Consider the following 15,286-nt stretch of genomic DNA (forward strand, 5'->3'; position numbering starts at 1 on the left):
CTAGGTGGGGGGGGGGGGGCTGCTCACCCAGCCCCTTCTCTGGGTTTGGCTGCCCCAAACATCTCTCCCCTGTGGGACCCAAGGGCCCAATGACTCATGCTCCTTCAGGTGTTGGTGGTCAGGGTGCAGCTCAATGGGGTCTCCTCTGCTGGAATGCTTCTCTAGGATTCTCCCACGTTACTGAGATCCTCTCCACCCTGTGCCCCGCTTTGGGCACTGAGGGCTCAGCTCCTCTCAGCTGCTGCACCACTGCTGCTGGCTCCTGGGTACTGAGTCGCTCGCTGCAGCACTACTATTTTCCTGTACCCTGGCTTGGCACTGAGAGCTCTTTTAGCACAGGCTGGGCCCTTCAGGCTCTGGCCAGCCATCCTCATGCCAAGTGGCCAATCCAAGGAGCCTCCAGGGCTTCCTGGCTCCCAAGGCTCGGGCCCAGGCACCACCCTGTGCACTGTGGGGCCTGGCCGCTTGCTGGGAGATGGGGCCTGAGCCACCTCACTGTGGCTCCCAAGGCCCTGCCAGGATTGCAGGCTCAAGCTGCCGCTTGCGGCTCCCAAAGCCTGGAATCCGTGCACCCAACTGTGCACCATGATGGGCCCAAACATTCTCACACCGCTCCTAGGGCTGGGTCTCTGTGTACCATCCCTGTGTGCCATCAACAGCCTAAGCGGTCTCACACCGCTCCCAAGGCTGCTTCTCCAGTGGCAGCTTCAGAAGCCTTGGGCCTATTCCCCACTGGGGGAGAGCTCCCCAGGTTTTCTTGGCTCCGCTCTTCTTGAGTCTTTTGCATGTGTAGATGGTCTCAAGGTACTTGCACAATTAACCAGTTAATTGCATGATTCCTGTAATATAGAGGGGCCTTCAGTATAGATGTTAAAATTGTAACATAACTACAAGCCAGTTGTTAGTTTTTGTAGCTTAACTTCTTTGGCTTCCATGGGGATAAAAATATAGATCTTCTATACTTTATTTGGCTTTTGGCCTTCATGCTAAAGTTACCAGTAGACATGTTATGTCTGTGTGTTTAGTACTTTACTAGGAAATGGTCTGGGATTTCCATGTTAACACAGATGACTAAAGAGAAATTGGATGAGAAAGGTGTGTGTGTGTGTGTGTGTGTGTGTGTGTATATATATATATATATATATATATATACACATCTATATATATATATCTTTTCTTATTGTTGACCTTGATTAGCTTTGACCAAGGAATTTGTATCTCGTTTTAAGTCTATGGATATATTTGGTCCTTTGAGAGGCCTGTTAATAAGTAACTGGTGTTTCCTTGATAATATGACTATAGAATAATTTGAAATGTGTTTCATACATTCTCAATAACCAGTTGGTGTTTATAATTGTTATGGAGTTTATAAGAAACAGCCTCAAGCTGTTGCTATATTTTTCTCTATGGAAAAGTCCCAAAGAGATGAATTGGGATAGAAAATATAATGGAGTAAAAACAAATGTATGAAGGTGCTCTAGAAATGATTCTAAAAACTTATGCGCTTTGTTTTTCAGTAAAGTTGTATACTCATAGGCTGAATAAAGTCAACTTTGGCTATGTGTGCTTGATTTTTTGGGGGGAAAAAAACTACATAGAATTTAATAGAGAATGATATAATTTCTATAGGCTTTTTGAGCCATTTTATTAAAGGAATTCTGATTAATTTATAAAAAAAAAAATTAAAAATCCTTGAAAATTACTACTTTTCCATTAACTCAATGGGGACCTTTCTTTAACTTGTATTGCCCTTCCCCACAGCTGCCATTTTGCCCTGTTAAGTGGAAAGGTGTCTGCAACCCTTCTGTGCCAGTTGCATTGCATACAGATGCCACTAGATTCAAGCAGTAGACCCAACACCGGGCCAGCTAAAATTGGGTGCCTGTAGACATGTGGGATGCCTGCTTCAATGTGCTGTAGTTACAGTGTGTCAGAGCAGACTTAATTAATTAGCATGCTCCAGCAACCTCAGCCTCTTGTATATTCAGCATCCCCATGCTTCAAATGGTGGTGGAGGTACTTTAACTAAATCCCATTGAATGAGTTTTAGCTAAAGAGCCCCCACTACCATTTTGAAGTGTGGGATGCTGAATACATGAGACACTGTGGGCGCTTTAATTACAGTGGCTGCCATGGTCCTATGTATAGTTAGCATGGGGAGAAACTTCTTTGTACTGTGTAGAAGAGATGCAGCTGTCTGATGAGACTACTTATGGGGTAGAATCAGGCGGGTGTAGATGAAATGATATTTTCCGTTTACGTCAACTCAACTGCATTTGTGTTTGCACGACCCAGGATTTCCTGCTGCTCTAAAGTCCATTTAGCACCTTAAACTAATAATACTCAGAGATGTGTTAATTTGTGGTGCTCTCCAGTTACGCTGCTCCAACTGTGGATTTGTTCATGCAAACAGCCAGAGACTCCAAAGACTTCTAATTAATCCCCTTAGCCATGAGCAGGCGCTGTGTTCTGGCCTTTAGCCAGTAGGTGCTGCTATGTGTTCTTTTTTACCCTCCTTCACTCCTCACTCCTTCCTCCTCCCTCATAGCATGCAGTTCAGGTTGGGACAGGTCCACTCAGACCAATTATTATTTTAAAATCGGGGAGACAAATAACCCCTTAATTTTCTACCCCCCTCTTAATTCTTCTGCCCTCCCTGCCACCTCTAGTGTATGTCTTCCCCCCTGCCATGTACCCTCCACCTGCAACCCCCCATCAGCTGCAGCACCACCATAATGGTAAGTTTTTTGCAAGTTGTTTGAAACTTTGGAGTGAGTGGTTTCATGACTTCCTTCAATATTTCAAACCTTCTGAAGTTCATCACGTTCCATTTCAGAACCATGACCAAAAGTCCAGGGGCAGGACACTACCTGCCAGACCAACACCCAAGATATGCATTGTTCTGGGTGATATTTAGGTAATATGTCCCACTGACCTTGTGTGTGTTGGGGGGGAGGAGGGGGCAAAAGTATGTTTTTTTAACTGTGTGCCAAACCCCCCTCCTTTTCCTCTTCTTCCTTCCCCTCTCCCCTCCTTGCAGAAAACTTTCTTGAGTGGAACTCACTGGGGGTGGCAAGCAGCCCACAACCCAGTGACAAGGAAAGTAGAGTGAAGATAGTAAAGAGGAGTAGAGTAAAAATATCTTCAGATTTTTAAAATTTTTTTTGACATTTTGTATATATTTTATATTGTTAAATATATTGTATATATTGTATATAGTTATTGTAAAAGCTGCAGCATTTTCAGTAAAGTGCTTTATTTTTGTTCTATATATCTGTCATGTTTTCTTTGGGGTGGGTAGGTGGTTGGGTTGGTTTTTGAAGACTGCACCCACCTCAGTGTGCTGAGGATGCTATGCCTGATGGGTTGGGGTAGGGGGTAATGGAGTCATGGCATTACTGGAAAGAGTTGCAAAGAGTTGCAGGGTGGACTGTTATCAGAGGCAGGGAGAGTGAATCCTTCACAGATTTCATAGATGCTGGAAGGCATCTCGAAGATCATCAAGTCTAGCCTCCTGCCTCAGGGGCAGGAAGTCAACTAGGGTCAAAGGATCCCAGCAAGATAAGCATCCAAGCATTTCTTGAATGAGTCCAGAGTAGGTGCCTGCACCACTTCTGGAGGGAGTCTATTCCACGTTTTGGTGGCTTGGACCACAAAGAAATGTTTTCTTATGTCCAGCCTAAAATGCTCTTGTAGGAGTTTATGACCATTGGTCCTTGTTTTTCCTTGCGGTGCTCTGGTGAACAGATGTTTTCCCAGATCCTGATGTACACTCCTTATGTACTTATAAGCAGCCACCAGGTCCCTCCTGAGTCTGCGCTTTTCCAAACTGAAGAGTCCCATGGCTCTCAGCCTCTCCATAAGGCCTATTCTCTTGCCTTCTGATCATGCGCGTGGCTCTGCTCTAGACTTTCTCAAGCTACCCCACCCATCCACAGTGGCAAGCAGGTAATCTGCAAAATTTCATCATGCATGGACCTCCCAGGGACAGTAACCAGGAAGATGGTGAGAAGACTATGAAATGGGCCTGTAGAACTTGTGCAAATTGAGCTGATGCTCAGATCAAGGCCAGTGAAGAACGCTCAGCTTCCTTTGGCCAGCAATGATTCAAAAGTTAGTAGGGTGCAATGGAGAGGTGTAAGGCAGAGCTGGGCGAGTGGAGCAAAGAGCCCACAGGCCTAGGCCTACTACCCGGACCCCTGAGGTCTTGCCCAGCAACCAAGAAGAAAGCCTCCACAAGTTATAAGGCAGAGGTGGGCAAATGGGGTGAAGAGCCTACTACCCAGATGCCAGAGGTCTTGGCCAGCAACCAAGAAGAAGGCCTCCATAATTCAGAAAAGAAACTCAAGCCTCAGCTTCTGCCACTGCAGTGGTCATAGCTCCCGAGCACAGCTTGCTTTGTGGCCAGCAGTGTCTCCAAATTTCCAAGGGTCCAACACAGAGGTGTAAGACAGAGGTGGGCAAGTGGGGCGAAGAGCCTACTACCCACCCCCAGGGGCCTTGGCCAGCAACCAAGAAGAAAGCCTCCACAATTCAGAAAAGAAACTCAAGCTTCAGCTTCCTTAGTAGAAGGCCCAACCTGCACCCTGAGCCCTCTGCAGCAATGAATGAAATGCACTTGAAGAACTTGTCCAGCTTGTGCGGATGCAGGGCATGGGCAGTAACCAGGAGGAGGGCGAGAAGACTATATGAAGTGGGCTTGCAGAATTTGTGCAAATCAAGCTGATGCTCAGGCTAAAGCCTCAGCTTCTGCCACTGCAGTGGTCATAGCTCAGGAGCACAGTTTCGTTTGTGGCCGGCAACTTTTCAAAAGTTACAAAGGTGCAATGGAGAGGTGCAGAGGTGGGCAAGTGGGGCAAAGAGTCCACAGGCCTGGGCCTACTACCCAGAACCTGGAGACCCATGATACACCACTGGTGCAGGGCGTTGGGCAAATTAGTCTCCACCCTCCCACGCATAGCCCATCCCACATGCCGCAGTGGCAGTGGCGGGGGGGGGGGGAGGAGTTGATGAGCATTCAGACACTGAGTAGTCACCCCATCTGCTCCACCCATCTCTGCAGGGCCCCCAAAGTGTCAGGTGTCACTTACCAAAGGTGGCGTGTAGCACATTACCATGCCCTCTTTCGAGTCGCATGTTGCAGTGGTGTGGGCATCAAATAGCACCCAAAGTTTCACTGTACCCCACTTGATCAGCCTTCAGTCTTCTTGAGTCCTGGACTCACATTGCTGTACCCCCCAGGGGCAAGTCTCGTGATTGGTATTAGTCCTTGTCTGCCCCTGCTGTGCTGTCATCCCTCACCCGCCTCAAATCTCCCTCATTGATACAGCGAATGTGCACCCTGACCCGCTCCCCCAATTTATAGTGCTTGAGTGGGGCAACCCCCCCCCCCAGCAGCCTTGTTTTGGTGTGGAAAAATAACCACACACTCTGGGGCCAGGCTGGAAAAAATCATGAAAAGAAGGCAGAAAAGTTTGCAAAGTCCTGGGGTTTGTGTACAAGCAAAGCAGGTTTTAAACCTCATGCTGCGCGCTCCCCACCCCACCCCACCCACAGACTCTTTTTGGTGTTCCAAAACAAAAGAGACAGTGCTTGGCACCTGACTGGAAAAGAATGTGAAAAGAATCTTGAAAAAGTGCATTTTCAAAGGTTCCGTCCAGGGAAAACACATAAGCCCCTGCGGGTGACTTTGCAAAGTGGCTGGTGGCTTGCAAAAAAACAAGCCAGACTACTGGGGGGTGACATGCCACATCCCTTCTTCCAACTAAGGGTAGTGAAATTAAGGTGTGGCCTCAAAAGTGACTTTGTAGAGTGGGCGCTGCCTTTGCAAAATGCTGGTGTACAGGCCAGCACTTGTGTGTTGCGACCCACCCAGGAAGCACCCCTGTTTACCTCTGGAGCCCCCCTGTGTACCTGTATAAGAGAGATTGCCAGCCCCTTCCCCTGGTACCATGCAGCAAGTGACAGGAAAGACTAACAGAGAGAAATGAAGACACACAATGAACAAATCCACCTTCGCAACCAAGCAGTATAGGGGTGGATATGGAGGCAGACACTGGAAGCCAGGAAACCATGATGTTTTGTTGTTTGAAAGACACTATTATAGTTACTTGTGCTTCTTTGCCTTTACCCCAACATGATCCTGAACCACCCCTGTCTCCCTGAAATGCAGTGGCACCCTCCTAGCCCTACTGGCATTCATACAGCCCTCCTGTGACCCCACTGAGTTAGGGGGAATAGGTTCAGCTGTAATTGTCTGCTTGTCTTGCACAGAGGCAAGACAAGTGGACCGACTTTTCCCTTTTGGTCATCATATCCATTTATTTAGGAACTTCTGGACACTCTGAAAGGCATCATTTAAAGTGTCCTGTGACCTCTGTAATTCAACATGGGACTCATCAACCACGTCTTTCAAATTCATGGTGTCTCGTACTTCCTCAAGGATGGCATCATCCTTACACAGAGACTCACAGAGTTCGTCCCACCAGGCATCTGCACGTACTGCTCTGGCTACTGAGGAGTCCACCAAAACCTCGAGCAAGGTTTTGTGGGACCGTCTCTGCTTGCTGCGAAATCTCTGCAGCACTTTGCTGTAGTGAGAATGGAGCGCCATTCTGGGCAGATATGGGTTGCGGTGGCTGATAAAGAAAAAAAAACAATGGTTGCCTTCCCCCCAAGAGGAGGAAGTACACACCCCCACCATGCAGTGCACAAAATGCTGGCAGGCACAGAAACAGACCCTGCAACAGTGGGGCACCACTCAAACTGCCCCAAACTTACAAATACTTGCTTTGGAAACAGGTCCACAGCTGCCACTGCCCATGCTAGCTGCAAAAAATTAATTAAAGCAAATAATTAGTTTGGCATCTGTTACATTATGAGCTATTGAACCCATCATGCACCACCTCTGAAAGAACATGGCCACCCACCTACAGCAACACATGAATTTCTCCCCCAGCCTCCAAACCCAACTAGCATGAACCTGGGCATTGCCTGGCAGTGGCAAGAGGCACATTACAAGAAAGTTACCAAGTGCAGCATGTTCTTGAGTCTCGGTAACAGTAGATGATGTATTGGCTCCATGGGTTTCATCCTGACCCTCCACCTCCTCTGCTTCATTATGTATGTTAGTCTGTGGAATGGAGGGGCTAAGTGGGACTAAGTGTATGGTGATCTACAGTTCTTCCTGCCACTCATAGTCATCAGGGACCAGGGAGCGGTCTCCGTACCGCTGAGACATGCTCATGATTTCACCCTCAGGAGGGGCTGCTGCTGCTGCTGCCACCTCCTCCTGCCTAACCCCAGTGCTGAAAGTCTCCATACCCAGATTGTCACTCACATCCTCGGAGACAATGATGGCCAGCTTGTCATAGAAGGGGACAATTGTGCGACCTGCCCCAGAACAACAGTTTGCATCTTTGGCTTTGTAAAATGCTGATCTCAGGGATTTGACCTTGCACCAGACCTGGGTCCAGTCACAATTGTGCCCTCACGCCTGCACGCCTTTTGTGATTTTGGCATAAGTAGGCTTATTCCTCCTACTTTCCAGTCTGTCTATGATCCTTTGTTCTGACCAAATGTTGATTAAGTCCTCCAGTTCTTCCTGGTCCAGTTGGGTCCATGGGCATTGGAGGTATCAGCTGTCAGTTCCATACTTTCTGAGACATGGCAAGGCAGTTTGTGATCAACAGAACAAGTGATTTGTGAAAGGGGGCTGGCAAATTTGGGGTGGGGTGTGCTTTTATACTCAGGCTGTGCTTGTATGAGGGTCTGGGAAAATTCCAGGGATTGTGAAGTCATTACCTGTAAGTGTCAAAACGCTCAAAGGTGATGAAGGACCCAGTTTAACAACAAAGAAGACCTGGTGATGGGGTAAATAAGGCCATTGTATTTTGGAATGGCTGCTTAATGGCCTGGAATGTTGCAAAATCAATACCTACCTGCCTGCTTGTGCAAAATAATTTTATTATAGGAGCACAGCCTGTTTTCCATAAAGTGGCAAAAGTTTTGAGTAGCCTATATTACCAGGTGAGGAGCAGGCAAAACATTTTTGTTTGCAAGCTTGATTATGTTACAACACCAATGGCTGCTAAGCTCAGGATGAAAAGATGTGCAAAAGCCCCAATGCCCTGGGGCTGAAGTGTTGAAAAAGCAGTTACACCAAGCTCCAGACCACACAACACTCTACAGTCCCTGCCCCCCCCACCCCAAGGCACAGACAGGTGAGAAGCTGCTGCTGATGGAGAGGGGCAAAATGGAGAATGAGGATGAAATACGTGATGATGGAGAACAATACAGTGAAGAGTCCTCCAACATGGAGAATATGGAGGACATGGGTGAGCAGGAGAAGGAGGCAGTACTGCTTCTGCAAATGCTGTTTACCTGGGGATTACTGCTGGAATGCTTGAGAAGGATAGGAACTGTGCTACAGTGTTCAGTGACAAGTTGTGTTCCTGGTTTAATAGCATTAATGACAATAATAAGAAGATACGGGTACCCAGAGGACTTGTACTACACAGAGGAAAGTGAAGAAATTGAATTTGACTGGGCTCTGCTGAGAAACCTGAGGAGGACCAGAATCAACCCAGTGTGGGCCTGCAAGAGCAGCTTGGACTGGTGGGAGTGAATCATGCTGACAACTTGGAATGACCAGCAGTGACTGGAGATGTTCTGAATGAAAAGGGAAATGTTCTATCATATCGTCTTGATGCTGGGGTCCCATATCACGAGGCAGGACACTAAATGCATGAGGCCATCTCGCCAGACAAGAGGGTTCCAATGGCCATCATGAAACTGGCCAGCCCATCCAGCCTCCGCTACATCATGAACCAGTTTGGCATGGCTGCCTGCACAGTTGGGCTGGCAACTTGTGAGGTATACCAGTTGCTTAAGGAGATCACTGCAAACAAAATTATCTACCTGGTGAATCCACAGCAAGTCATAGATGGCTTTAACGAGAAGGGATTCCCAAACTGTGTGGGGGCTTAAAACAGCACTCAGCTCCCAGTACTGTGCTCTGCAGGGCGGGGGAGGGCTTTCACAAACAGGAAAGGATATGCCTCCATGATCCTGCAAGCCATGGTGAACCACCAAGGCTGGTTCGTGAACACTTATACTGGGCGGGCCGGCAGCACACATGATGTGCGCGTGTTCAGAAACTCCCCTCTGCCTGGCCTCGTGGAGAAAGGACACTACGCACCCAGTGTGGAGGAGACAGTGATCTGCAGTATTGCCAGTCCCCTAGTTATATTAGCAGATGCTGCCTAGCCTGCTAAAGCCCTGGCTCATGAAGCCTTATGGAGGGAACATCACTGACTTGCAGAAGCTGGTTTTTAAATACTGTCTGAGCAGTTGCAGGATGGCCGTGGAATGTGCATTTGGCTGATTGAAAGTACGATGGAGGGTGCTTATGTGCTGGCTCAAGATGGAGCAAGAAAATATCATGGCCTTTGTAGAGGCAGTCTGCATGCTGCACAACATCTGTGAGAGCCATGGAAAGGTTTTTAAGGAATCGTGGGAAGAAGAAGCATGACAGGCAGTGGTCAGACAATAGAGACGTGTCCAGGCAACAGCAGCAGCACAGGAACCGAGGAGATATCCTCAAGGAGAGGCTGGTTGGGTGGCCCTTGTGCATGATTGTCTGGCAGGATATATTGCTGATAACAACACCAAAGAGTGCTTTGTTCTTTCTTTTGGTTATGTTAAAATAAATGCATTTACACTTTAAATCTGTGTCTGTCTACAGGGGCATGCTGTGTTGCAGACAGGGGGCAGAAGGGAGGATGGGTAGGGGAAGGGGAAGGAAATCTGGACTAGGCTAGGGGTTTGCTGCTTCCAGACTGAAAGTGGCTTGGGGAAGTGGGGCATTACGCACAGTCACCCACATCTGAATGAGCCCCCCTCCCCCACATGGGTGAGAAGGTTAAGTATTCTAGCTCTTGGCAGGCGAGGTGGGTGGGGGACCAAGCCAAACAGCAACCCACATTTTCCAAAACATTCATAAAACAATTCACAACACAGCTCCAGAAGCCATATGTGGCACTACACAAACAGATTGACAGTGTACCTGGGCAGGGAACGGGAGGGTTCTAATGGGAGGCCCCATTGGAAACTGTACAAAGATCAATTAGCTTGGGAATGCTGGGAAATGTCATCCAAAAAAACAGAAAAAAAAAAAGCCAGAAGACCTTGCCACCACCAGCATCAACAGCAATCAGCAATTAACCAGGCGGCAACAAACACCCACCCACCTGCTACTCTAAACTCTGAATATTTTATGATATCATAGCAGTTATCATAGCAGCTACAGTAAATGAAAGAAACATTTCATTTTAACATGGTGGCATGGGAAGGGAAAGGAATGGGAGGGGAGGATTCAAGCAGCTCGTCTTTGGGATTGTGTACTGGCGGAGAGAGACCAGACGGACCAAGCATAGGTGGGAGCAAGTGACAAGGATTTTGGGGTGACCATGCCATGCCCAGGGGAGATGCCCAGGGAGAGTCTGTGGGGGGACGGGACTGGGAAGCCTGGGTGGTTTACTTGTGCCTCCTGCTGTAATACATTAGGAAACACATTACAGGGGGTAAATTGGTATTTGACTCACCCTACTGAAATCTGTGGGGAATGACACATGAGGCTTAACTAGCTCTAAAGCACTGTTTGTGCAAACACAAACACGGAGTTGTGCAAACAAATGCACCACACCAAAAAAAAAAGCCGCGTTAAAATTTTCAGGAGCTCTACATTAATGCTCATGTCATCTACACATGCCCTTGATGCCTTGTCTAAGTGTAATGGAGAGCCTTGTGCTCAGCTTTTTCAATTTGAGTTTGGGGTAGAAAGGCTTATCAGCAAAATAATCAGAAGTGTAAAATCCAAGATAATCAGGTTAACCCAAATACTGAGTTTTTTTCAGCTTCAGAAATGAGTGAATTGTGTTAATAGCTCATTTCAATTAAGGTACTTAAGGCAATCAAGAAGAAAGAAGATTAATTGTTCCACCTTGAGATTATCTTCAATCACTTGTCAATATAATCACAAAGGACACTTTAGAGCAGTGGTTTAATTAAAGATAATCCAGAATTTCCAGGTTTAATTATTTGCAAGGATTCGTAACATCTTCTGTTGCAGCCAGAATGATGCCTACTGTAACTGGGTCTATTATAATGAAGCCAAAGCCATGTGAAATAAGAGAGTAAAGTTATACTGAATCACAAAAGTGGACGATGTACACATGCACTTCTCTGAGTGCAACTGGCCACTTGTAAAGCTAAATCGGCATCTTTCTGATGAGCAAAAATAGAAATATTTAAACACAATAGTTCTGGACTATCTTTAATGTAATACAGGATGACCATCTCTGATCTTGTCACAATAAATCTTCTGTTATGTGGAGACTGGATCATTAATCTTCAGCTTTTAATACTTGTTCATCCCTCCCACCCAATACAGGATGGATCAACATATTTTTTCAAAATTTTACTTTAATTGGGTATTTAAAGAAGGCAATCTTTTTTTAATTGTTGGTTTTCAGCTCCCTCTTGGAAAATCCCAGAAGTACCTGGAATGTTGTATCTGCTTGTTTTCATCTTGCTCTGTCTCAACAGCTGATCCTATTTTCTACTAATGCTTAAAAACCAACATTAATCATCCAACAGTATGGAGAAAGGTATTCAGCTGGCGTAATTAAAATCCACTGGCTTCAATAGAGTTATAACAGTCTGTACTAGTTGAGGACCATGTCTGTTAAATCTAAATGAAATGTATACGTATGCATGTGTGTGGCAGATATGATTTATAGTACTGTTTTCCTAGAGATTTCTTGATGAGTAATATTATGTTTTGGGAAAAGAATCAAAGTTTGCTATAAGAGGTCTGGTTTCAGTTTAATTATGGCTAATTGATGTCTAAATGGAATAAGGAGCTAAGCCTACTAGATTTTTTTTATTAAGCTGTATTGAGCAAATAGTATAGTGTATGGTTACCCTTTTTATGTGAGATAATAAATATAAATTATAATGACTCTATTTTCTTTTTGTTCAATCTAATTGAGCTGCTCCTGGATTCTACAGGAAAAGAAAAAAGCTACTTTTGTTTGAATATGATGAATAGTTTCAGCAGAGAGAGCTTGTATTATCAGAAATACAAGGCCATCAGTTCATGGAGTGTTTTTGTGCTTTTTCTTCACCACATGTATATACACAGACAAGAATTTGCAGATGTGTGTATGATTGCATCAGAGTAGTCATGCATAAATGAATGAATAAATAAATAGACACTTAAAATCTTGGAACTAAGGACCCGGGTATCCAGGTTTAAAAATATGAGCTTAAGAACCAAATTGCTATTTGCAAAGTACGGAAACAACAGCCAGATTGTTTCTTCTTTACTTAGTGTGCACAGTGTGTGTTGGCACCACAGTGCACTAGCACAGAAATCTCAGACACTGTCAAGAAAAACAAACCATGCCCTACAGATAGAATAAAAGGTGAAGAAAAGCACAAAAAGGAAACAAGAATTCCTCTACATTTAACAAAAGAAGGCTATATTTGCCAACAGCATAGTGGAAGCTACATTTGCTGATGAATCATGAATTCTGATTTTGTTCTGTTCCCCCTACTTTCCTCTTTTGTTTCAGCCTGTAGTAGAAAGTTTATATAATTTGTAATAAAATAAGGAGATGCATCTTAAACAACAGTAATTTTTTATTCTAGATTTTTTAAAAATGCTTATTTATATTATTATGAAATTAAAGGGCAAACTAATTATTCAGCAACTATTTCATATTTGGGTGCCATGTTTATATTTGCTGTGACATTTTTTGGTTTTATTAATTGCCATCTTCTCCTTTGCCTTACTTTTGCTTTGAAAATGAGGGTCAGATGAATTAAGTATCAAACCTCTGTCAATAAGTCTGAGGGGTCATCAGCTTAAAGGCTGAAAGGCAGACACTTCTATTTATACACTTGCTTGTTTTCCTCTGTAAATCTTTCAGAAACCAGGCAAGTCTTGCAAGTTTCCCAGGTTTGTTGATACATTTTAATGTACATATTCCTGGGATTTCAGTGCTTGCCTCTTGTCTAGGTATGAATTTAGATATTTAGAATGTGAGGATTTTCAAAAATAACTAATGGCTTGACATCAAAAAAGATTTAGATCCTTAAATATTACACTACACATTGACCAGCACCTTGTCTTCAAAGTGGAAACCAGAATCCTGTGTTAATTTTCCAGGTTCCCTATACAGTATATAGGGAGATTTAGGTATCCTGATTCAAAACAACCAGCTTACTGAACAAAGTGCCTAAAACCATCGCACTCAGCATTAAGTTACCTAAAACTTCCACGGTACAGGGGTATGTTTAAAGTCTTTCCCCTCTCTGGGACTTAGGGAATCACTCAGAGCTATAGGGCTGCATATCCCAGAACCCCCTCCTGAAGTTAGTCAAGGAGACTAAGCAGAGTTCACACTTTTCTTTTCAAATACATTCAGAGCAAGAAGTTGAAGTGTTGGCTTTTCATAATCCAGTGGTGGAAATTATTACACAGGAAGTGGTGGGGGTTCAAAGCCATAGCTTCCTCCTCCCAGAATCTTCTGAGTCAGGACACTTCAGTAAATGTACATCTGAGTTCTGCATCCTGATCAGTCTCAGGATGCAATAAGCTCTGAACTGCTCAGCCTTGTCAAGATGGGGACAGTGCTGGGTGTGGGCAGAGGTTCAATTCAAGGTAGCAGCTGAACAGGGGTTTTTAGGATTGCAGTTTTGGATGACTTAGCCTATGTATTGTTTAGCCACTTTAACATGAAGCTTCACCTGGGCTTAATATACTGTTTCTCTGATGAGAGAGTCTGGGCAGAGCAATAGCTACACTTCTGCTACTGGAGGTAGACCATTTAGGTAACAGAACCTATCTCTCTACAGGACACAAAATTGCTTTGCGGAGACAAAACATACTGTTTAGAGTGGTTGTTTTAACTCAAGAAGCTTTCAAAGTGGCATTGAAAGCTAGAGACTGACACACAAAGATTGTAGTTGTATATTGTATTTTAAAAAAAACTTCTTAGATCTAAGAACATTTAAAAGCTCATATGTAATCATTCCAAATCAGTGTGGTAGGCTCAGAGAAATGTAATGTTTTCCAAAGAAATACTAACATGGGTTTTAAATAAGCAAATGGTAGAACAACATGTATAAGCCAAGTTTATAAACAATCATGGTTGGAATCCTGTCTGCTAAGCCATTCCCTTTGTCTTTTCTTTTGGCCAATCAACACTGTCCCAAAGTCAGTTACTAAATCTGCGTGATACTAGACAATTTTCCCCCTATAGCCACTTCTATGAAGACAATATCTTTTTACATGACATCATTGTTTGGCTGCTATTGACTCTGCAAAAACCACATGAATTAAGTGGGAGAGAAAGTTACATATGTAAATATTACCATAACATTTAAAATAAGTGTCCAGTTTATTCTTATGCTTAATTATGAATGTGTACATTTTGTACCTGTCACCTGCTTTGTAAGTCCTCAATTTAAATCTCAATTAATTCAGGGGAAAGGCATCTCCTACTTTGCTTCTTGTAGTAGTTTGGCTAATACTTCTGTTGGCTGTATACCAAATTTCTGTAAGAGGAATAAGCCATTTAATTCACTGGTATTTTTAAGCCTCTGGAGTCTGAACCAGTGCTATGCACTGCTCTTTAGTCTTGTCATCTCTAATCTCACTCTTGGCTTGCAGGCCTTCTGCCTAGCACCCCAACCTGAAAGCTGATGCCCACAATAGGCTGTTTCTCAGGTCCAGTTCTGACTTTTCAGACTACCACTGCATGTCTAACATGCTCTTTACCAGAATCTCATCTTTCAATTTTGCAGCTTGCCTTTTTGGTACAAGGTTCTTTCCCTCATTTAGTATGTGAAAGCAAATGCACCTTTCCACAGTTTTTAAAACTCCCATTTTTAAATGTGAAATATAAAGCAGAAGAGAGTAGAACATAGTGCTGCAATCCAACCAAACGACTAAACTCAGTGTTCCTCTGTCTAGCTCACTCTTCCTTTACAATTTCCTAGAGGATCTTTTTGTGTTTCTACTGTTTTGCCACATTCTTGATGCAACCAGCTCCCCCTCAGTTTGAAATACTTAAAATAGCCAAAGCAAGCAAATGCTTCAGTTCCTGGCATTTTATAATTTCCCCATTCTTTATAGGGGACTCACTGACCACTGACTCCCTCTCTCTCCCATAAAGCGATTGCAGACCCCTGTTATGTCATTGACAAAACAATGCTC

This window comes from Gavialis gangeticus, unplaced genomic scaffold (assembly GCF_001723915.1).
Source record: "Gavialis gangeticus isolate Ggan-Ray unplaced genomic scaffold, GavGan_comp1, whole genome shotgun sequence".
In the NCBI taxonomy this organism is placed as follows: Eukaryota; Metazoa; Chordata; order Crocodylia; family Gavialidae; genus Gavialis; species Gavialis gangeticus.